This window comes from Castor canadensis, chromosome 8, assembly GCF_047511655.1.
Source record: "Castor canadensis chromosome 8, mCasCan1.hap1v2, whole genome shotgun sequence".
In the NCBI taxonomy this organism is placed as follows: domain Eukaryota; kingdom Metazoa; phylum Chordata; class Mammalia; order Rodentia; family Castoridae; genus Castor; species Castor canadensis.
Window position 1 is genome coordinate 30,867,616 of NC_133393.1, and position 22,261 is coordinate 30,889,876.

The window sequence follows — 22,261 nt, forward strand, 5'->3', positions numbered from 1 at the left end:
AGTGACAGCACATTCAAGTGGCTGAAGGGGCAGGGCTGCTGAGGGCAATGAATGAAAACGATCTGTTTTCACCAGGGTAAGGAATAGTTCACTTTCTTCTTGTCTCTGCCATAAGAAAAACAATAATGAAACCATGATGACAGATTACAACTGTCATATGGCCTCAGTAGGAGAAGGCGATAGAGAATGGTAGAGAGTGTGGTGAATGGGAAACCCATGTCCCACATGATGGGGGGCACCTGCTACCAATGTTATCACATTGTTTCCATGAGGAATGGGCCCAGTTTGTCCAATTTTTCACCTTTTCAAGAACATCAAAAAATATTAATTCCTAAGTTTAGATGTTAGAAGTTAATCCTTCAAAATTTAAACACTGTAAATAACCAATGTTTTGATGTAAAACATGACAACTGTGGGCTACCAGTTACCAAGCCCTGGTTTCTGTGTGGGGTGTTGCTCTCATTAGAGGTCACACACTGTTATTTATGCCTAGTTACAGGTTAGTGAGTTTTGCTTACATTTTCTTTTAACTACAGGCAGTTAAATTAAGATGAATGAGTGGTTTGGAAATGTAAGTGTCAAACAGTCACAGTCTACTAGTTTAGGAGCCAGCAGAGATGGTTGGATTTCAAATGGCACCCCCCATACAAGGAAATATTTTGCACCCAGAAAAATATTTATTTTTCTTTAATATAACTGAAGAAGCCATTGGTAATTTCTCCAGAGCTTTCACTTTGATTAACTGCTTCTTTTCCTGGAGGCTTAGGTTCTTGGAAGTCTGACTTGAGTTTGAACTCCAGTTTTTGTCTATAGCAAAACAGTTGTGCCCTCACAGGTTTACGGCAATACTTCCTGGGGTGGTGCATTCCTAGAGAGAAGAGGAGTGTGGGTCTCCCTATACCCCAAAAATAAGAGCTTTTGGGGAAGGCCTGCTCACTACGGAAAAGGTATTGTGCTATGATTTGTATGATTTTAATATGAAATGATGATATGGCAATAGATATTTAATTCAAGTTTAATGTGGAGCAGGTTAGTCCAGACCTCTTTGGTATAAGTGTCTGAGGAATTTTGACTTTCCTCCAGGATGGTCAAAAGCTCTGATGTATTAGAGTCTGAGAAATTAGAGCAGGATTAGTAGGTTGATTTTTCCAACTCAGGAAACACTTGTGCATGTTTAAAGAAGAGAACAAAAAGCAGCAGAGAGGAAGAAGGGGACACTGAGGGAAAAATAATGAGGAAGTTTGTCACTGCAAAACCAGCTTGCAAGGCTAGCCCTACATGATGTTTTACAGTTGTTTATCCAGCTCTGTCTCTGAAGCTTTTCTCTTAGGTTAGCATCCTCTCTAACTTGGGGTTCCAAGTCTTATTATCCTTCAGTGTATTCTGTCATTAAGAAGAATAAGTTAGTAAACCCTATTTTCTTCACACACACGAGGGATCTTCACTAGCAGGAGGTTCATATGCCATCAATTCCATGCCTGTGCAGACATTGCTAGTCAGCCACAGCAGTCTCTTTCTCTCCAAGGAGGCCAGGCTCAGCCTTAGAATTCTTTGTAATACAAAGCCCCAGGCTGCTATTTCTAACTCATTAGTATTCTCTCATTAGTTGAAACATGTATTTGTGGCCTGTTGCTCCATAACAAACCATGAGTTTATTGTCTTAATTATCTCATAGTTTCTATAAGTCAAGAGTCTAGGTGGGTTGGCTGGGTCTTCTGGTAGTTCATTGGTCTCTCAATGCTGAGATCCAGGTGTTGCCTGGGTTGCAATCTCATCTGAAGCTTGGAATCTTTTTTCTCAGCTCAGTGGTTCTTGGGAGAATTCTGTTCCTTGTGGTTGTAGGCCTGAGGTCCTCAGTAAGTAAAGGCTACTCATTGCTCCCTGCTCATTCCACATGGCCCTCTCCACTACATGGTAGTTTTTTTCCTCTAAGGCCAACAAAACAGGGTCTTTTGTTGCTTGTAAGCTCTCCTTTAAAGTGCTCACCTGATTAAATCAGATCAGATCCTAATGCCCAGGACAATATTCCTTTTGATTAGTGAAAAACAACTGATCAGAGACCTTAATTACATCTTCGAAGTCCTTTATCTTTATCACATAACATAAAATGTAATCAGGGAAGTATATCTTCATATTCATTCACAAGTCTTGCCCACACTGAACATGAGAGAATTATACAGGTCATGAATATCAGGGGGCAAGAATCATGAGGCCGTCTTAGAATTCTGCTTACCACAAAACCCAGTGTCATTCTTACAACAGAACCTGGAGTTCTAACCTACTGGTAAGCTTTGTTTCCTTTTTCACTTTTTATTATGAAAAATTTCAAACATACAGAAAGGCTGAGAAAATAATATAATGAATTCTATCTGCCCATCATGTAAATTAACAATGATAACATTTTGTCATATTTGCATCATTTATTTCCCTACTGCAATATTTTAAAATAAATTAGACATTATAACATCTCAACCCTAAATATTTTTTGGTAAGAACATCTAAAAAATAACATTTTTCCTATATAACTTCCTAAAGTTAACAATGTCCTCCTAATATTATTTAATATGGAATCCATATTCAGATCCTTCCAGGTAGGAACCCATTTTTTATGTGCTCTGTGTGCCTATAACCCTTAGCAAAATGCTTGGCACATGGTGGACTCAATAAAGCTTTGAGTTCAATCAAAACTATATTCAGGTTGAGGGTATAGTTCAGTGGTAGAGAGTTTGCCAAGCATGCACAAAGCCCTGGGATCCAGTCCCAGTACTGAAACAAATAAACAAACAAACAAAACTATATTTTTACTAAAGCAATGGCCTCTGAAGTCCACTCTCCTTCAGTCTTCCTCATTTTTCCCTTTCACTCCCAGAGTTGGTAATTAAATTTTTAGATTATTTTCTAGTCCATTATAGTATAGTGTGGTATAGTACAGAAAACGATAGAATCAAAATATAAAGCCATATGCATTATTTCCCATCTTAGGGATATTTGCATTTTAAGAGAATCTATCAGAGAAAAAGAGTTTGGATCACTACAAAGACCCAGACATACATCAGTGACCAGATACTCAAGGGACAGACTCATCTGGCACCCTAAAATCCACATTAAGCTGCACACCTGAGCCCTTTCCAGGTAAAGAGGAGTCCAGGCAGAGCAGTAGCTGGTGCTCACAGGGACTTTCTAAATGATGGCAGTGTTGGGGCAGGGCATGAGAGGTGGGCACACAAGGTTGAGTGCCCTGTGGCCCTTTTTTTCTTGAGATTTCCACTTAAGAGATGTTAATGGAAAGTATCCAAGCTTTCACAACAGGGAAACTTGGCTTCAACTCATACTTTACAATTCAGCTGTCAACCTGTGGTCAATTTATCCTGCCTCCTTAATGTTCACTTTTTGAACCATAAGATGGTCATTGTAACGACACCAACCTCACAATGTTATTGGAAAGATTAGAAGACATACAATATGTCAATCATCTAGCACAATACCTGGCACATGGTGGTGGTGGCCATTGGGATGGGAGAGCCTAAAATCAGTGACAGTGGGTTTGGGATAACACGAAAGGGCTACCATTATGAGGGTGAGGGTGTAGAGAATATACTGGCAACAGCAGCCCCCTCTTGCTCAGCCACATACTCCTCCTCCACATTCAGCTCAGGCAGAGCACAGCTACAGCCACGAGGCAACACAGACACACAGGTAAAAACCATTCTTGGCTTCTAAGGGCGTGACTCCTGTTCTTCTGGGAATTCAGATGACTGCCCCCACAGTGGATCTTCAGGTAATTTCCCATACAAGTAAATGCAAGCAAGCGACAGAAACCCAGTACTTCAACGCCTTAAAAAGTTGAACACCATGTCTGGGCAGAGCTTGGATGGAGGACACAGGATGGCACTGCCTGTGGACCCTAGTCAAAGGAATAAAAACATATTCTCTCCTATCAAAAAGACAATAATGACAAAGTTGATATGCACTTGAGATTAGGGAAACCTGGTGTCTCAAAGATACCATGCGACTTCCTTCGAGCATTACTGGGGCTTGATTTTCTTGTTTTGCTTCGTTTACGGTTCTCCTACCTCAGTGCGGTGATATTCTTCACTTTGACCATGTGAGAAGGGGACCTGGTCAGGGAGTGTTTGGAGATTCACAGACCATTTGCAGCACTGTGGTTGGGATGCAGGTAGGATTTTGAAGGTGGTCTTCCTGTCTGTGGCTATCCTGGGCCAATCATTCTACAGAAGGAGGTAAGAACCCCACATGGGGCTCTGGAAGGAATTATGATATATAGGAGGGGTCCTGACAGCTCTTCTAAATGCCTCTATTTCTCCAGATGAGAAGCTGAGACTAAAGGCTGGTGCTGAACAGGCCTAGAGAGGCAGAGGAGTCTAGGTGGGAGGAGTGTGCAGGCTCCTCTCCCAGCAGTTTCTGTCTGCACAGGGCCACCCCCTGTGCAGATGGCCTCTGCTCCCTGAGAAATCCAGCATTAATTTACAGGACAGCCCAGCTTATACTCAGCTTTCTATCTGCTTACCTGTTATCTGGAAAGGGCCTGCAGACATCGTAGGACCTTAACACGCTCGTGTTTCTCCCCTGGGTTTCTCCCTGTTGGGATTTTGTACCAATGTGGGGAGCCTATGGCTGCTTATTTAGCTTTTCAACATGGATACATACACCCAGATATCCTAGACCACAGCAGAAGCTGGGTGGCTGCCTCCTTCAGTCTGTAGTTTGGTGTCTTGCTGTGTTCTGACTTAAAGTTGCTCCTGGCTGGAGCATAGGCTGCAGGTATTAGCTTTAGTTGAACTTCTCTGCTCCATCACACAGATGCACTTCTCTATTGGATCTGCTTCCTTAAAAGGCATAAGCTTGGGCCTGGAACTGTGGCTCATGTGTGTAATCCTAGCTACTAGAGAGGCAGAGATTGGGAACATCAATATTCAACGCTTTTCCAGCTAAAAAGTTAACACAACCCCTATCTCAACAAATAAACCAGGTATGGTAGCACATATTTTTCATTCCAGTTATTCAGGTAGAAAGATCATAGACTAAGGCCAGCCTGGGCAAAACCACAAGACCCTATCGGAAAAATAACCTAATGCCAAAAGGGCTGGAGGCGTGGTTCAAGTGGTAGAGCATCTGCCCAAAAGAGAAAAAAGTGAATAAAGAAGGCTTTTAGAGAATTCTCTAAAATTGATAGTTCCCATACTCTCCTGGGTTCCAGCCTATCCAACTGCTAAATTTGTACATTAACAACCTTAGCTTAGATAGCAGGCAGCCAGACCCCCAAGGCCTGGGATTCTTTCCAGTTGTATATCTAATTTACCCACACCTCTGCCAGTTATAGAACTGTGAGTGCATTTCGTTTTAGGGACTTGATGGTTTATACTGACATAATGATTATTTATATACCTTTGAACATGGCATTACCTTTTTTTCTCACCATTCAGAGGAATGATTGTTTCTGGATAGCCTTGAACTTCTTCCCTCCTGCTTGAATGATTGAATCTGTAGGCACCATGGCCAAACATCCAATTCCAGCTTTGACTGTCAATGAAAACAAAACAAGTCAAAAAACAAACAAAAAGTATAGGAAATTTGAGAAAGGGAATTATTTGGAATAATTCAAGGGAGTTCTGTTGGTTAGAAAGTACTCTCTTTGTGTGAACATTGATCTGTGCGGATATTTCAGCTGTCTCCAGCCAAGGACAGACAAAAGAGAGGGTGTGGAGGGAAAGGGGAAGGAGAGAAAGAGGCAGTAAATACAAATGCAGCACACAAGAATTTAAAAAAGAAAACAGCAGAGGGATTAGAGAACTCAGAGCTTGGCTGGATCCTAAGGTCTTTTATTCTCAGGGTGGGTGTTTGTAGAGGGAACTGTAGAACCTAAAAGTTAATCTCTAGCATGAAAATTTGGTCTCTGGTTAGAAGCAGAAAACCACCCTAATGGAAAATTTTCTCAGAAGCATTAAGCTAGTATCCTAAGATCCTCCTCAGGATCTTATAGAATGGAAGCATCTAGAAATATGTTTCCTTCAGTTCAAGTCACACTGTAGTAGTATTTCCTCTGAGCCATCAAGATCCTAGGAATTGTTTCACTGCAATAGAATCTGTTAATTATATACACAGAAACACATACAGACACAAATAGTCAAAACCGTGAGTTTGAGTAGTAGCACTAAAATATAAAAGTCTTGATTTTGTTTTGATTTCTTATAGAGTTAGCATGTCTTTGTTGTACAAAAATCAAACAGTGCAGAAAAATAAGATGGTTGGATTGTGGGTGTAGCTCAGTGGTACAGTATGTGATTAGCATATGGGAGGTCCTGGGCTCAATCCCTAGCACCAAAGAAAAGAAAAGGGAAATAAAGGGAAGGGAAGGGAAGGAAATTATCTAGAATTCCCAACCCCCACCCTGAAAAGTACAGTACTCTCATTTTTCTAAAATATTCTAAATATATTTTTCTATAGGATCAGACAAGTACCATATTCTACAACTTGCTATTTTCTTTGACAACATAATTCGAGTACTTTGTTAGTAAATAGCAATAAATATCCTCAGACCAGAGATGTACAGGCAAATCCAAATGAAAGCTTACAGAGTTTGGGAGAGTTTAAATGTATCTAATCTGATTAATTTAAATATTAAGAAATGATATAACTGTAAAGTGGATTATATTGAGTGAGAACTGAAACTTCCATGTAATTATTCATAGTGGCTGAGGTTTGTGACCCTCTAGCCCTGCCTAGCTGTCCTCTCTCTCCCCAGATGGTAATTCGCCAGTTTAAAAGGTCAGGGCATATCTTAAATGCATATCTATTTTCAGAAAACTCTTTGTAGATCTTTTCATCTTTACCAAAAGGAGAGTGATTAGAAAACAAGACCATTTCCAATTTCTTCAAGGTAGTTCCATTACTGTCTGGTTTCTGAGGCACCAGAGATATTCTAGGGTAGGTGTCTTTGCATGTATTTTCATCCTAGAATGGAATGGAAAGAGGCCCCGAGTTCATCAATTTCCTATTACTATAATTAAATACCTGAGATAACTAACTTATAAGAGAAAAGATTTATTTGGGCTCAGTCTTGGAGGTTCTAGTCCCTACTGCTTTGGGGCCTGTGGTGAGGCAGCACAACATGGTGGAGCAAAACCACTCACCTTATGGTCAAGAAGCAAAAAAGAGAGTGGAAAAGAGGCTGGGATCCTACAATCTTCTTTGAGGGCATACCCACAATGACCTAAAGACCTGTCACTAGGCCCTACCTCTTGAAGGTTCTACTACGTGCCAATACCAAACCTTTAACACATGGGCCTTTGGGGAACATTCAAGATCCAAACTATAGCAGCATCTAAGACCTGAGCTTGCAGAAATAAGATCCAGGGAAGATAAAGAAAAAAGAGTTCAAGATGTTTGCTAACTTTTTGAACTATTGCCCAAAGTTTGTTCCCTTAAGATTTGTGGCAAATAAAGTCAAATTAGTTCAAACCTTCAGTTTCTAAGCAAGTGAAAACAACTGTGAAGGATTTGCTTGCTAGTACAGTATCAAAGGAAGGACAATAAATGCATGTAAATGAGTCAGAAATAACCCCAAGAGATTAAAGGGATTAGTTTTTAATTGATTAAAGGGAAGCTCTACTTCTTTCATGATGACTTCACAGGGAAAGAAAAGATCCTCTTCTGAACTTGTCAGAGGATATGAAAGCAATTTGGGGGACCAGCAAGCAACCTTCTACAGGGTATAGATGGGGAAGGAAATGTGTTAGATGTATTTTTAAATGTTTTCCAATGTTTTATTATTAATGATCCTGCCACATTTTTCTACACTTGCTTTATCACCTGTCTATCCACATATCCATTCCTATCAATAAGACAAATCTTATTTGAAAATTTTTGTTAGCACATATTAATTTTACATATTAATGGGGTTTGGTGTAATATTTCCACACATGCACAAAGCATGCACTGATTAAATCCAACTTTTACCACCTCCCCCAACACACTCCTCAATCTCCAGTAATCATTATTCTACCTACTGGTCAATGTTTTCTTTAGCATCCACATTGAGAGAGAATACGAACCCTTGTTTATCTGTGTCTGGCTTATTTCACTTGATATAATGACCTCCAATTCCACCATTTTGCTGTAAAAGGTGGGATTTCATTCTTTTCTATGCCTGAATGAAGATTACACTTTTCTTTATCTTTTCATCTGTTGATGGACAGCTAGTCTGATTCCATATCTTAGCTACTGTGAGTAGTGCTACAATAAACACAAACATGCAGGTATCTCTTTGATATATTGATAAATCTTATTTTTTGTACTTTCAAAGTTGTAGGCATCTGTACACTTTATTATAAACACTTCAATATATATGTCATTCAGAACTGGGAATGGTGGCATATCCCTGCAATCCCAGCACATGGAGGCTGAGATAGGAGTATCACAAGTTCAAAGCCAGTCTGAACTACAGAACAAGATTCTGTCTCAAAAAAAAAGTGTATCACAAAAAAGGATATCATAAAATATATATCATTCAATTTTTGTTAATGGTTCTTTTATAAATTGAGTAGTATTTATTGAAGTATAGTTATACAGAGCAAGATTCACTTTTGAGTGTGAACTCCTGTTGTGTAAGACAAGTTCCATTCTTGTAGGTACGCCCTCCTTCCCTTCTGCAGTCAATCCTCTTCCCAGCCCCTGTCAACCAATTAAGTCATGTCCCTATAGTTTCATCTTTTCCAGAATATCTCCTAACTGAGATTATTTTGTACATAGCCATTGAGTCTGGCTTCTTTCATTTAGCATGATGCATTTCAGTTTCATCCGTGATGTTACATGCAAGTTTGTTCCTCTCACTGCTGACTGGCATTCTATTATTGGATTTATTTTTATAAGATATAATGATTTGCTTGTGCTATAAGACATAATTATTTGCCAAAAACATGGGTGAATATCAATCATCACAGTGGACACCCCCAAGGTCTGGGCATCTCAAATTCTACTTATGGCTCTGATAGCCTCTCAGAGAAACTCCAGGCAAGTCAGGGACTCTGAACATCTTTGATGTCCACTATACCTCATCTGTGCTGTGGGAATACCAGTGAGATCTGCTCAGGAGAGCTAATTCAGTATCAGTAAGCTATTAAGGTTCAGAATGTATTCCACCAGCTTTCTACCCTACCTTTTTTTTTTTTTGACACTGTGTGCAACTACAGAATTTGTATAAGAGACAGGGATTGTTTTTCCCCAATGTGAGAACTGCAGCCAGTCTCACATAGAAGAACAGATGGAAGGGGATGCAGAAGCACAAGGAGGGGAGAGAGGAAAGAGATAGCTTACGGAAGGAGCTGTCCTGGCCCTGAGCAACTGCCACACATTCATAGAAGATCCAGAATCCTGCCTGGGTTGAAGAGATTTCTGACTGTCTAGTTCTCCCACTGCATTTCCTCTAGTTAAGTCAGGTTAAAATTCTGTGCTTTCATCTCAAATGATAACATCCTGTACTTAGAAATAAAAGAGTTAAAGAATATCTTTATTTCTTAAGAAAATCGTGTAGCTTAGTCCAGTTTTTAACTGAGTAGCCAAGAGGTTGTTAGCATTTCCTCAAAGGACAAAAACCACATTTTCTGCTATTTCCTGTCAGCAGTTAAAAGCAGTTTTAAGGTGAGAAACATAATCTGCAGGGTGACACTGCATATGTCACCCTTGCTCTACAACACTTTCTACCCCTGTGTCATCTGGGAAGGTGACATGGCAGCTGTGAGGATGCTGGCTCAAGGCATGGGACTTATTTCCTGCTCTTGCCCTGATAATCTATGGGGACATTAGTCTGACTTGTCACCCTCTTGGCACAGTCAAGACACAGAAATTATTTTTTTGCCAGATCAGAAGTTTGTTCTTGGTTTCCTCAGGGCCTTTCCTTAAGGAAAGGAAAGGATTTGATCATCAGTCCCACATCTGATCAAATCCTTCTCTTCCCCAACTTCCTGCCAATGGGATAGACCAAATGATGTATCCTAATGTATCAACCTGATAAAAAAGATTGAAATTTGATACTGTTATGTTTAGAGGTGATTTCACATGCATTATCTCATGGAAGACTTACAATCACCCCATGAAGTTTGAAGGATTTGTATTGGATTGCCCACACCTTTTTTCTTGTGTGGAAACTGAGGGTCAGAGAGAAAGGAATAAGAGGCACTATCTGTCATTTGTTGGGAACAATACTTGTCCTAGGTGTTTCATAAGGCATTATTTCATGTATTCCTAAATCCAAGTCTGTGGTAATTGTATCCATTTGGCAAATGAGGTCTCCAAGGCTCAGATTTACAGGACTCACCAAAGTTCACACAGCCACTAATGGCAGAACAGGCCATGATTCAGAGCCATTTCTACTCAAGTCCAGAGCAGTTTTTACAGCTGTAACCAGAATTCAAGCTCAAATCAACCAACTCCCAATCTCATAGTTTTCAGGGCTCTCCTGTACTGTCTACCCAGAAAATCTGCCTCTTCTTCCCCTCTCCAAAATCTCAGAACTTGGGCCCAGTTGAAATGGGAATACCCTAGAGATGAACTCCAAGATGTCAGGCAACAGTAAAGGAGATAGCTGGCATATAATGGGAACATATCTTCCTATGTTATGCTAACTGGTCAGGTATCTGAGCTCACAAGAAGATCTATGGCCAATCTTAAAATCTTTCTAGAGTATCTATTGTGAGTTCCTTAACTCTTTTTTTCCCCCACATTTTTAAGGATATATTCATTGTACAAGGGGGATTCATTGTGACACTTCTGAATAGCCTTACATTGTACATTGGTTAGATTGTCTCCACCATCTCCACCCTGAGTCTGAACCCTTTTGTATACTAGAAGGGGGTGATGGAGTCCATTCAGGAAGAAGTCTGAACACACAGGACCCTGGTGTGAGGAGCTCAGAGATGGTGCTCGTCTTAGGCCACCACCAATTTCAGCAGACAGCTCCACTCTGTGTTCCCCTCCAGTGCTGATCCCAGGCAGGATGACTGTCTCAGCTTCCCCACAGTTGGTTCACCCCAGCTTCTTCTCATACGGTATGTTCCAGGCAATTTCTGTTGAATGATCTCTTGGTCCACTGAACTTGCCTTTTCCCACTCCTTAGTAGCATCTTCCTCCAGACAGGAAGAGGCAAGCTCCACTGTGCTTCTCTCATTGGAGCTGAGGGTAGAACAGGGCAGGGCAAGGACTCCTCAAGTCACCACAGGATGTGGCAACTCACACTTGGGAGAAGGCCCTAACTCAGCACTCAAGTTTGCCATTTGGAGCAAACTGAAAGGGCCTACTTCTAGTTTTCCAGTTATAACATGACCACCATGAGTTGTTGACCTATTTTCCGATGGAGCTGGAACTATGAACATTATTCCTTCTGTGTCACACATGAAGACATAGAAACCACCACACAGCACATCTATAGTTAGGTTCTGGATACTGACCCTCCAGAGAAGTCAGTCGCACTGGTAGACTTCCCTTTGTGACCTTGGGGATGAGTTTGCCTTTCATCCTGGAGCTCCTCTCCTTTGAAACCCACAGCAGGCTCAATCATTCATTAGCTCGGTGGTCCTGGGTGCTTTACTTCATTTCTCTGGGCTTGGGCTACCTGGTCAGCAAAGCTAGGCCCATCAAATCTGCCACACACACTAGTCATTGCATTGATATAGTGCACATGGAAATATTTTGCCGGCTGCATAGAACCATTCAAATTCTTTTTTGAATTACAATTTTAAAACATATGAGGAAGTTCTTAATAAGCCTACTTCTGTGTTTTAATGTGAAAAATTAAACAGCTTCTTAATAGGTGACCAGCAGATTCCAGAATGTGTCATTTGTCTGAGTGGGTCCTTTTAGCCTGTTGTGACAGGGCTGGAGCCAGTAATGTTAGCCAACAGACCCTGCCCATGCTGCAGCAGCCCTGGGGTGACCTAGGGATTGAGGAGGGGCATCCATAGACTTGCCTCTTCTCAGACAGCCCCCTATCTACTGGAGAACACAGGACATTTATTGCCTGTAGGCCTCAGCTTCTTAATTTTCTGCCAGCTTCCTTTCAGAGGCAATTCCTGTTTATGCCCTCAAGATTTTCCTCTCTATACTCTCTTTTTAAATATCCTGGTCTTGCATTGGAGACCACAGTAATTTCCATTTCGCAGTAGTGAATGGTGACCAATTCAAGGAAATTACAAGACAATTCATACTCTGGAATTCATACAAATGATTTCTTGAAAAATCTACATGAACTTTTGTACTTTAAAGATAAGCAGAGAAAGAGAAGAAAAATGTACAGCAATGCAAACAGAGTAAAAAAGCATTGCGTCCCAGAAATTCTGAGTTCTTGTTTTGAAGGAAAAGCAAGAAGGCTTTCTAATTTTCTCCCGTTTTCCATACTGAGCTTCCAAAGTATTTTAGAATATTAATCTTTTCAATTTGCCTTCAGTCCTTTGTTTTTCATCTGCTGAAGGTAAACTTCAGCCCATCTCTGTGTAAATTATCATAACTGAATTAGTGAGACCCCAAGCTCTCCTTTTCACATGTGACAAAATGCATCCCTATGTAAATATCTAACAAAAGCACCCTGACAGCCAAATACAACTAATGGAAGCAATTTACCTCTCTTCTGCACACAACAACCATGATTGATCATAAAGCACTAAAAAATGAGAAACATTTTATGGAACTTGTAATGGTTTTGCTCATTTTTTAGTTTTACCTACAAATAGCATTCATTTATAAAACCATCCTATTGGGCACAGTGCTTTAAAAAATGACTCACTGTGATTCAGAAAAACCAACAGTCTCTGTAACTTTTAATCCCACACAATTAAAAGGTGAATATACTTATAGTTTGATTTCAGAACACCGTGATTGAAACACAAACAAAATATCACTTGGAGTCACATCCATGAGTCACAGTCCTTCTAAAACTCAAACCACTGTTTCAGTCTCCTGCAACTCTGATTCTTGACTTCTAAGATAACTTGACCTCTTACTCTTCCTGAGCAATTACTCACCAAAAGATTAAGTGAAGGGTTCCTTAGAGTCCAAAACCATGTTTTTAAAGCCATGTTGGAATCTGCATATTCATCACATCATAGGAAATACTTCTGAAGACAGCCTGTGTCTTCTGAAGTCACCCCAGGGCTGCTGCTGCAGGGCAGGGTCTATTGGCTAACATTACTGGCTCCACAAGCCCTGTCACAACAGACTAAAAGGACCCACTCAGACAAATGACACATTCTGGAATCTGCTGGTCACCTATTAAGAAGCTGTTTAATTTTTCACATTAAAACACAGAAGTAGGCTCATTAAGAACTTCCTCATATATTTTAAAATTGTAATTCAAAAAAGAATTTGAATGGTTATGTAATTTGTATGGTCTCCTCCATTCTAGCATCCAACTTTTACTTTAATCAATTATATTCTGAAAAGAGTGAAACATTTTTTTCTTCTCAGAAATTCATTTTAAATTCTGAAGATCTTTTGCTTTGCTCCCCCTTTTTTTTTAAAGCACAATTATTGTTGCAGGGGGAGGGAGTAGTGAGGTTAATAAACTTCCTTATCTGTTCTTATCATTTTTAAAGGCGCTGATACTTTTACATTTCTAACCCTAAAACCCCCTCAAAGTCAGGATTCTCAGTGTTCCTTCATCTTGGTTTCCAAATCATTGTTATTCAATAGAGTTTCCATATAAATTCAAGGTATTATCTCCAAGTAGCAGAAAATTCAAACAGCACAGACATTTCTTTCCATTTCTTTGCCTAGAAGAATCCTAAAGCTAAATAAGTGGAAGCCTTTAAATCATCTTCCCTTCCTTAAGTATATCTTAATCAAATTTTCAGAACTCCCACCACGCACATAAGCACCAGGACCTGTGGGTGGGAACGGGCAGGAGTGCTTCTCACTATAGAGCAACTAGTCAGCAGACCCGTCTACACACTACCTCTGGCCTCCCTCATCCTTCCTCTTCCTGCTTCCCGCTCCTCTCTTTCTTGGCTCTTCTTCCTTCCATTTAAAGAGACCATTTGGACGTTAAAACTGGACATGACCACACATGCCTGATTACTCACCCATCCGTATTCAACCAAGTCACAAATTTGGCCTCAGAAAATGTTGTCAGGCTGAAAGGATGGCAAATTCATTGTTCATATAAGTGACTGGGAAACAGAGCAGCTTTCCATGTCATCAAAAGTCACCATGGTGAGAAGGATGTCAATGAAGTAGAACAGGCATAAGGAGGAAACTGAAGACAAGCATTGGTGAACCTAGAAGCAAGATGGCCTTAGCAGAGTCTGAGGCTACACAGGCTTTGGGGGTCCTGGAGCTGCAGAACAGCTGAGTCACATGTGGCAGCACTGTAGTAGCATCTGGGGGAACCAAGTTGAGGGTCTCCTTCCTCTTTGGGAGTCAGTTTGTCTGGGGCCAGGCTGCTTCCAGAAGGGCACAGAAATGGAGGCCTTTAGCAATTCTGTGACTGTCTGAAAATGAATGCACTGGACAATTACATTCACATTTCTACAACTCATGCATACTGTATTTGCATGTTGCCTTTTTCTCTCTTCCACTGTACATGAGCGTTAGTAACTACATCCTCAAACTCTAGAATTATTGTTTGAGCTGGAGGTGCAATATTAGTCATGTGTTATGTTAAAAAAAAAAAAAGAAGTATTTTCAGGGCTGAAAGAGTGGCTCAATTGGTAGAGAGCCTGCCTAGCAAGCATGAGGCTGTGAATTCAAGTGCCAGTGCTGCCAACAGAAAACAAAAAAAGAAATATATTGTCTGGTAATTGTGAATGGTTTAAAAAATCTCTGTACATCCATGCATTAAGATACCCAACAATAAAAACAAATGAACTGCAGATGCATGCAACCCATGGATTTGTCTCAAATGCGTTATGCTAAGGGAAAGAAGCCAGACTCAACAGGCTGAATACTGTGTGGTTCCACTTATGAGACATTCTGGAAAGGGCAAAACTGTAAGGACAGAAAACAAATAATTGGCTGTCAAGGGCTGGGCAGAAAGGTTGACCACAAAAAAGTATAAGGAAACTTTTGTGTCTTGATTATGACGATGGTTAGACTTTTGTATGCATTTGTCAAAACTCAGAGCTATTTCATAAAAAGAGTGAATTTTACTCCATATATATATTATACCTAAAAATAAATGTATTTCTGTGAAATTTATGGATTTATTTCTACATAGTGGTAAGCATTTTTTGTTTTGTTTTATTTGTTTGTTCTTCTTTTTGCTTGTTTGTCTGAGACAGGGTTTTACAATGTAGTCTCAACTGGCCTCTGACTCAGATTCCTCCTCATGAGGCAGAATGATAGGATTATAGGCATGAACCACTATACCCAACACAGAGAATTTTTTTAAAACTCTGATGTTTTGCTCTCCCAGGCCACTAACTCCAATTATTTGGTTCAAAAAACTAATCTGGGACTTGGCTGGGGATATAGCTCAGTGGTAGAATGCTTGGCTAGAATGTACAAAGCCTTGGGTTCAATCCCAACACTGTGAACAAAACAAAACAAAAGACTATTTCATGCACTAGAAATAGATTTTGTTCTCACTAACTCATATTATAGGCAAACTCCTCAGTTCAACATAGGAACCTGTCACAGTCCTGCCTCATTTGCCATTATGTCCATAATTCCCTCACTGACGCCTCTTGGCTGGCCACCTCACTGCCTTGCTAACATTCAAAGCTCATGTTTTTTCATGTAGTCATCCTGTCTAGAAATGTATTCGTTTTCCCTTTCTTCTTCCTCCTCCTCATTGTAATCCCATCATCAGCAAATACCATGAAATGAGTGCTGTCCTGTGTGGAAGCACAATGCTGTGTGGATTCAAACTACGTATGAATCTTATCCCAAAGAGCTTACAGGCTCAACATACAGATCCATGAAATAAGATTCATACTAACATTTTAACAGCTGATTTGATAGAATTATTTGTGAATTTTATTTTCTTTTGACTCATTGGACATTGAATGCCTATCACTTTGGTAATAAAAGGGGAAGCAGAGATTAAGGGATTAATACCAGAGGTTGTCAGACTTTGGGAAATGACAAGTAGATATTACGATGTCAAAAATTGGAAATTGTCAGTTTCATTAAGGAGCTGATGGGAAGAGATGCCTTATGGAGTTCTGTTACTAATGGCAGACAACTCCATCTTAATATAAGGTGACCCTCTCATTCACAGTAAGAATTGAGCCAAAATATCAGGTTGATTTATTAGACAGGACAGGGGAAATTTACCCTAGGAAAAGATTAATTAATTTCAATGAGCAGATCCTAGGAAGGAAAATACAACATACAATCTTCACTAATACAAAAATATTTTACTTTGGCTTATTAATTCAACAAAAATAAATCAACATTATCCAAAAGGAATTTCAACTAGCTGATTTTAATAATTTCTATTTGATACATGTTATTGGAGATAACTTATAAAATAAAGAAAATACAAAGGAGTTATTAAAATACTCTGTAATCTCACTAAATACAACTATTAACATTTTAAAATATGTCTTCCTAGTCTTTTGCTGAAATACATATTTATATGTAATAACTGAGATAATAGTATGTATACAATTTTGGTAGTGTCCTTCTTTTAATTACCATATTATAAAAATGTCCTTGTGATAATTAAATTTCTTCAAAAATTGGATATTTAATATGGTAGCTATCAAATGTCATGAAAATGTATCAAACCTACTGATTTCTCTAAGTTTTCACTAGAATTAATATATTTGTATCATTTTATCCACATCTCTGATTATTTCACAGAAGAAACTTCTTTATGTGAGATCCTAGGGTATAATCTCATTAAACAATGGGTAGAAACAGTGATCACCAATGGATATCCAAACTCTGAATGAAAGGTTATTTGGGGAACTTTATAATGGAAGCATCCAACGCTAACACATGAGCCCACAAATCAGTCATAACATCACTCCAAGTGGGAAAACCTCACATGTGCCTTAAGATTTGATTTAGCATCACTAATGAAATAGTCTTGCCAAAACATTTACCTGGAATCTATTCAAGATCTAATCTATGAAGACCAGTGGAACAGAATAGAGAACCCAGATATGAAGCCACACAACTATAACCAACTTGTCTTTGACAAAGAAGCTAAAAATATACGATGGAGAAATAGCAGCCTCTTCAACAAAAACTGCTGGGAACAATGGTTAGCAGTCTGCAAAAAACTGAAACTAGATCCATGTATATCACCCTATACCAATATTAACTCAAAATGGATCAAGGATCTTAACATCAGACCACAAACTCTAAAGTTGATACAGGAAAGAGTAGGAAATACTCTGGAGTTGGTAGGTATAGGTAAGAACTTTCTCAACAAAACCCCAGCAGCACAGCAACTAAGATATACCATAGATAAATGGGACCTCATAAAGCTAAAAAGCTTCTGTTCATCAAAAGAAATGGTCTCTAAACTGAAGAGAACACCCACAGAGTAGGAGAAAATACTTGCCAACTATACATCAGACAAAGGACTGATAACCAGAATATACAGGGAACTTAAAAAACTAAATTCTCCCAAAACTAATGAACCAATAAAGAAACGGGCATGTGAACTAAACAGAACTTTCTCAAAAGAAGAAATTCAAATGGCCAAAAAACACATGAAAAAATGCTCACCATCTCTAGCAATAAAGGAAATGCAAATTAAAACCACACTAAGATTCCACCTCACTCCTGTTAGAATAGCCATCATCAGCAACACCACCAACAACAGGTGTTGGCGAGGATGCAGGGAAAAAGGAACCCTCTTACACTGTTGATGGGAATGTAAACTAGTACAACCACTCTGGGAAAAAATTTGGAGGCTACTTAAAAAGCTAAACATTGATCTACCATTTGATCCAGCAATACCACTCTTGGGGATATACCCAAAAGACTGTGACACAGGTTACTCCAGAGGCACCTGCACACCCATGTTTATTGCGGCACTATTCACAATAGCCAAGTTATGGAAACAGCCAAGATGCCTCACCACTGACGAATGGATTAAGAAAATGTGGTATCTATACACAATGGAATTCTATGCAGACATGAAGAAGAACAAAATGTTATAATTTGCTGGTAAATGGATGGAATTGGAGAACATCATTCTGAGTGAGGTTAGCCTGGCCCAAAAGACCAAAAATCGTATGTTGTCCCTCATATGTGGATATTAGATCAAGGGCAAACACAACAATGGGATTGGACTTTGAGCACATGATAAAAGCGAGAGCACACAAGGGAGGGGTGAGGATAGGTAAGACACCTAAAAAATTAGCTAGCATTTGTTGCCCTCAATGCAGACAAACTAAAACAGATACCTTAAAAGCAACTGAGGCCAATAGGAAAAGGGGAACAGGAACTAGAGAAAAGGTTAGATAAAAAAGAACCTAGAAGGTAACACCCACACACAGGAAATCAATGAGTCAATACCCTGTATAGCTATCCTTATCTCAACTAGCAAAAACCCTTGTTCCTTCCTATTATTGCTTATACTCTCTCTACAACAAAATTAGAAATAAGGGCAAAATAGTTTCTGCTGGGTATTGAGGGGGTGGGGAAGAGAGGGAGGGGGTGGAGTGGGTGGTAAGGGAGGGGGTGGGGGCAGGGGGGAGAAATGACCCAAGCCTTGTATGCACATATGAATAATAAAAGAAAAAAAAAGATCTAATCTAATGTAGATCTTTCTGCTAATTTTATAGGAAATACAGGAATAAAGGAACAAGTTTAGCAACACCACGAGGAAGCAATTGGTGCAGACTAGAATGTGGAAAATTCTATTGGTGAAGGAAAGTTCTATACAAAATTATCTCTTAAAAAAAGACAGAGTGAGAGAAAGAAAAACAGAATAAAAAATAAGGCTGGGGGCATGGCTTGAGTGGTGAAGTGCCTGCCTAGCAAACTCAAGGCCCTGAGTTGAAACCCCATATTGCAAAAAAGAAAAAAAATTAGTATTATATAATGGAAATCTAATATCCAATGAACATCACGTACAAACTCTGCTTCTGGCAGTAGATTATTATGGACCTTTATTGTGTTTACTTCAGTCAGAATGTTTAATGTTTCCTCTGTTTCTGATTTTCCAAAAAGAACATGTTTCCATTTGTTCCTTTAATGTGAAAGTGTCAGTAAGAAGTATTTTGAGCCAGCCAAGATAATTGTGCTTGATATTGTAAGGTTAATTTAAGCATTGCCAGTAGTAACCACAAGGCGAGGCCACTTTAAAGCTTTCTTAAACCCAATAAAACATCTCAGACTAATTGAAATGAGCAAGGACAGCACTGCATTCAAGGGAAACTGATACTTAAGTCACCAGATCCTTAAATTCATTCCCCTGGCTTTCCTAGGTGATCATATCAAATTACTTGTATTTGCAGGCTCACCTACTTAAGGACCCTCATTACTTAGAGATTTTAAGCGGAAATATGTGTTTTCAATATTCTTCTAAGAACCAAAATACTTATTCTACGTCCTCCAAAGAACTATTTCTGTCATGAAGTTCTAAGGACTTTACAGATCATTTTTATTTTACAGATCTTTATTATCAAAACTAATGCAAACCCTCCAGCATGCCAGTGCCCACTTCCTCACGTTATAGGTTCCTGTACCCCATCCATTGCTACACTGATAAGGAAGAATTAGTGCGCTCTCACAAGGCATTCACCACCATCCTGGATTGAAACACATGAACAGCAAATCACAACCCAACCCTGCAAGAGTTCAGTATTTGGTTTATTCAGCATCATCACAAAATTAGAGAACAAATAAGGACAAAATGAAAGGTGTTGGAAAGGTGTGGTAGGCACAGTCAGGGAACACAGTGGACTAGGGATGCTTTGTGAAAAAGCTTTGAACACCTGTCAGAGAGAAAGCTGAGGAGCATCGCAAATGCTTGCATGGAGTTTTGAACTCAAAGCCTTTGAGCAGTGTAGATGTCAGGCAATAGAGAATGGGGAAGACTATGGCAATCATGGGAGATTTTGCCCTGCCTAGAAGTCATTTATGCCATTTCTTTTAACACTGTGCTAACCCCTGTGTGTCCCCAAATGTCTACCAGCTAACCAGACACCAATTTGCAATCTGTGAGTGAGGCAGGCTACTTTCTTTAGCTTCTTTTCCCTACATCCTATCAATCTACCACATCTAAGTGTAATACCCAGAGGTGGGTCCTCAAAAAGATATATACAATGAGAGACTCTTTCTCCCATGTTTCTTTTTAAAAAATTACTTAGACATCCAGAATTAAAAATGGAATTAGTAAGATTTTCTAATTACAGGATAAAAAAGCAAAGCTTTAGCATTTGAGCTTATGTGAAGAATGTTCACCATTCTAGAAAGGAAAAAAGTAACAAATCAAGTTTAGTTGCATGTGACTTGTGATGCTAGCTCCATCTCTAGTGACTAAGTGTTCCCAGATTTGTGAATATTTTGTCATTTAATCATCAAGTGCTCTATAGTCCTTCTTTCCTTTTCCTCTTAGGTGTTTTAGCAGCAATTAACTCATGCTGTGGAATGCTTATTGTAATTTCAAATGTCATGAAAATTGAACATACAGCTAATTTTACTTCTCCTGAATAGAGTTCCTGTGGTTTCACTTCAAGGCTAATGGAGGGGATAAATTCCATCGTTATTCTCTACTTCAAACTACTGATATTACCTTCAGGGATCCAGCTTCTGCTTAGTTTAAATTTTTCAACATTGTGGGTTTTTTCCATATTCAAATTCCATTCTATTGTTGATGCCTTATGCCTCAGGAACTCCTGCAGTGAATACCTACTTATTACTCATTATTAGAGTTGCATTTTCAAGGGAAGGCTTTCTATCTGTGATTAACTTCACTTTCTGTAAGCCTATGAAAAGTCCTCCTGCTCCTCCGCCTTCCTTTCCAATATATGAGAGTCCCCCACAAAACCTCCAAGGAATCCAGGCAAATTGCCTTATGTCTGTAATCCCAGTTACTCGGAAGGCAGGGATCTGGGAGATGGCAATTCAAGGCCAGCCTGGGCAAAAAGTCAGAAAAACATCATGACAACAAAAAAGCTGAGAGTGGTGGCATCCCAGCAGCTAGGTAGTGGGATTTAAGTCTAAATCCCAGGCAAAAATGAAAGACTCTATTTCAAAAATAACCAAAGCAAAAAAAAAAAAAAAAAAAAAAGGCGGGAACTGGGGGTGTGGCTCAAGTGGTAGAGCACCTGCTCAGAAAGCATGAGGTCCTGAGTTCAAACCCCCAGTACTGCCAAAAGCAAAACCCCTTCATTGAAAACCAGGGAAATGTACTTTGGAATAGAAAAACAAGGAGAGGAACTTTATAATACTGTTTGGCATCAATTTACCAGGGTTTGAAGAAGACATGAAAATTTAGTGAAAGTGATTGATTAACTTGTCCTGAGGTTTACACATAATAGGGAAGATCCTACTCTGTGAATTTGCCACTGGGTTAGAAATATGGTACACCCCAAGGGCAACATGCCCAGTAGAGCCCTGTAGAACACCAAAAATGCCATTTCTTTTGGCTGCATGGATGATCCAACTCTTCCCTTCACATCCCATCCTGCCAGATAGGTTTTGTTATTTTGTGCCCATTTCAGAAGCTGATGTGTAAATGGTGTGTATGTCTGTTGCCATGACAACCCAGAGGCAGTTGGCTTGGGCTTCTTACCAGAGCACAAATGTGTTGTTGAAGTGATGCTTGTCAGATTTTGCTAGACTGTTTTCCCTCCTGGCTTCACACAAAAGGTTTAGAAGGTTCCTAACTGCATTTAGAAGAGAGGCAGGCTGAAATTTAGTACTTGGCTCACATGAATGATGAAGCTCAAAAGCTCAGATCCCCTGCTGAAGTAATCGTGTCCCAGTCTATCATTTCAATACTTTGGGGGCAACTCCTTATAATTAAAGAAAAGAACCAAGTATAAATGCAAAAAAAATCTTGATCATTCCCGGAACTGAGGCTTTTGTTGAGTTTTCCGGTGACTCATAACTATCTCTGCGTTTAATAAGAAATCATTGTTACTGCCAGGCCTCTTATTCCTATTCTGGCCTGTCAGATTTGTGTGTAGGTGCTATACCAAAAGGAAAAAATGAAAAACCCAGCAATGCAAGCATGATCCATTAGGTTCTTCTCCATGAACTTGTTGGGTCCTGTTCTGTCCTTATCCTTAGTGACCAAAAGGATTAAACCCATAGTATTTTATGCCAAATAATATGTACCTTT

General features: G+C 39.5%; 1 protein-coding gene across 2 annotated transcripts in view; it reads left to right on the forward strand.

Annotated features, from left to right (window-relative positions):
- Ripor2 (RHO family interacting cell polarization regulator 2) overlaps window positions 1–22,261 on the forward strand; it is a 219,050-nt gene that overhangs the window by 850 nt on the left and 195,939 nt on the right. The gene's annotated exons all lie outside the window — the stretch shown is intronic.